The sequence below is a fragment of the Otolemur garnettii genome, unplaced genomic scaffold (genome assembly GCF_000181295.1).
Source record: "Otolemur garnettii isolate 467f Iridium unplaced genomic scaffold, OtoGar3 scaffold00108, whole genome shotgun sequence".
NCBI lineage: Eukaryota > Metazoa > Chordata > Mammalia > Primates > Galagidae > Otolemur > Otolemur garnettii.
The window spans coordinates 6,132,466-6,134,873 of NW_003852503.1; the positions used below are offsets into that span (position 1 = coordinate 6,132,466).

The 2,408-nt window shown below is 55.0% G+C and overlaps 1 protein-coding gene across 1 annotated transcript in view; it reads right to left on the reverse strand.

Annotated features, from left to right (window-relative positions):
- Positions 1-2,402, reverse strand: part of KMT2A (lysine methyltransferase 2A) — an 88,251-nt gene extending 85,849 nt beyond the window's left edge. The window contains exon 1 of the mRNA XM_023517288.1: positions 2,244-2,402. The gene's annotated coding sequence lies outside the window, so the exon portion shown is untranslated. The remainder of the gene's footprint in view (positions 1-2,243) is intronic.
- Positions 2,403-2,408: the final 6 nt, after the last annotated feature.

Here is a 2,408-nt window from a genome sequence, read left to right on the forward strand (position 1 = left end):
TTTTTTTTTTTTTTTTTTTTTGCTGCTGTATCTTTTAAAAAAGCAAAATCAACTCACATTTAAGCACCAACTCCATGCAAGTAACCTGAACGGTTCAGTCTTTTTGTCATGTATGAGGCCTTTGGTTCTCCAACTACATGGGATCTGTGTTGTTAGCTTAAAAAATACAGAATTGGCCTTTCAAAAAAAAATAATAATCTACAGCAACCAATAAATAGTCTCAAACAACCCTGCTGACTGCAGCTGCCTTCTGAAGGCTGGGAAAAGGAGGTGGAGATAGAGCAGAGAGGCAGGGAAAGGGGACGCTGCAGCTAGCTACATAGCAAGGAACACGCCCCCATCATGTCCTCCTTGCTCTGTCAGAAGGCGGGTTGTTGTCAGTCTCCTGATCAGGCTGCCTTAGAAACGATTAAAAAAAGGAGGCAGGAAGACTAACAACTGAAAAATGCCAGCTCCTTGAAAGGAGGGGCTGGGGTCCCTGGATCTCCTCCCTCCCCTTCTTCCCAGGACCTTTCTGTAAATCTAAAGGGGTGCAAGGCATAATAGGGGACAAGGGGTTTGCCCAGGATATTTTGTGTGCACCAACAGCAGAGCACGCAGGAAACGGCTGGTTGTTATCTTTCCCTTTCTGTTTCAATCAAGAGCACTCCAGAGCAGTAACCCCCTACCCCCCTTCACTTCAGCCCCAAGCAGCTGCTGTTCCTCCTCCTGGCATCCCCCATCCCATTCTCCCCTCCTACATTCAAACTCCCCCTTCTGCATCCAATGGAAAACAAATGCGCAACGCCACTGGCTGAACCTGAACTCAACTTCCCTTCCCAGGGCAACTTTCCTTTTTGCTTAAGGGGGCTGAATAATATTCATAAAAGCATCCCCATTCTCACTCCAGTTCTAATGGAAAAGAGGCAAAGCTCCGACCCTTCGTCCACCTCGGGTCCCCTTTAAGAACAGAGAGATAACCCTAAACCCTCCTTCTAAGGAATAACTTTGCTTCATAATCCTCCTCTTTCTCTCAACCCAAAGCAACCACCACCGCCACCGCCACCGCCACCACCGCACTAAAGTATAACTGTCCCTTATCTACTCTCTTCACCCCAACCTGGCTTCCCCCACCCCTTCCAAGCTCCAGGGTTGGCCTAGGAAAAGGTGGATCAATAATGAAATGGCGAGAAAAGAAGGGCGGGAGGGAGCTGGGGTTGGAGACTGCGTGCTCTCAGGCGCAGTGGGTGGGGTAGGAGAGCAGCTGCTTCCCCTGGGAGGATGCTGCCCAAGTCCCCCCACAAACACCTCCCCTCACAGGGGCCCCCTTCCTCGGAGCTGGGGGGAAAGCCTGCCTCCTCCCCAGGGGGAGTGGTGGAGAGCTGCTCTTCTCTAAACCTTGGGGACAGTAGACTATTTTCCCCGCAAAGATGCCACTAATCCTTCCATCTAAAGGAGGGAAAGGGTGGAGTGAAGGTAGAGTAATTTCCCTGCTACCAATAGGCTAGAAACTGTAGCCCTGTAAGATGGGGGAAGAGACTGCTGTTAGGAGATCACCGTTATTTTCAGAGCGAAAGGAGGTGCGGGGAGGCAAGGTGGAGAGGAAAGCAGATTTCCCCCGGTGGGGTAGGGCGGGTTGGGGGAGGATCTATCCGTTTGGGGTAGGGGGTGGAGGTGAAGGAAGGGGGAGTGGCTGGCAGTGTCGGGACCTGGCCCGGGGATGGGGCGAGGGTTCATCAGGTTTTAGGAAGCGAGGTGCTGGAAGGGACATAGATCCCCAAGGGCTAGCAAAAGAACGTGGCTCTGGATGAGGCCATCCCCCGAAAGATGCCGGAGAGGAAAACTGCCCTAGGAGTAACACATCTGCCCAGAGAGGGAGGCGGGGATGTGGCGGGATCAGGTCTCTAGGAGGGAGGGAGGGAGGAATCTTGCTCGGATGAGGTAATCTGTGAAAGGGAGGAGGGGTTCAGTCCCGGGATGGGAAACCCCGGCAAGGGGGTCTGTGCCAAGGGATTTGGGGAAGGGTCATGGGGAAGTGGGTGGGAGGCAAACGCCCTCAGTTAGATGGGTCCAAACCCTGGGGTGGGGGTACCTGGGGGTCTGCAGTCCTGTATGGGAGTCCCAAGATAGGAGGGCCATTTGCCTCGGGTCAGGAACCCCAAGATGGTCCCAGAATTGGGATGCTCCTCAATCACGGATAGGGGAGGGCAGGGGGCTCCAGAGAGGGTCGAGACCCCGGACCTGGGGGTTCCTCGCCCCCTTACCTCTCCGCTGCCGCCTCCCCCGCCGCTCTCCCCAAACACGGCCCGGAACCGGCGCAGGTTGGTGCCGATGGCGGCCGAGACCTGCAGCGCCGCGTCGAAGCCCGGGCCCACCCGGAGCAGGGCCGGCCCTGAGGAGGCTGAGGACGATGACGAAGACGAAGACGA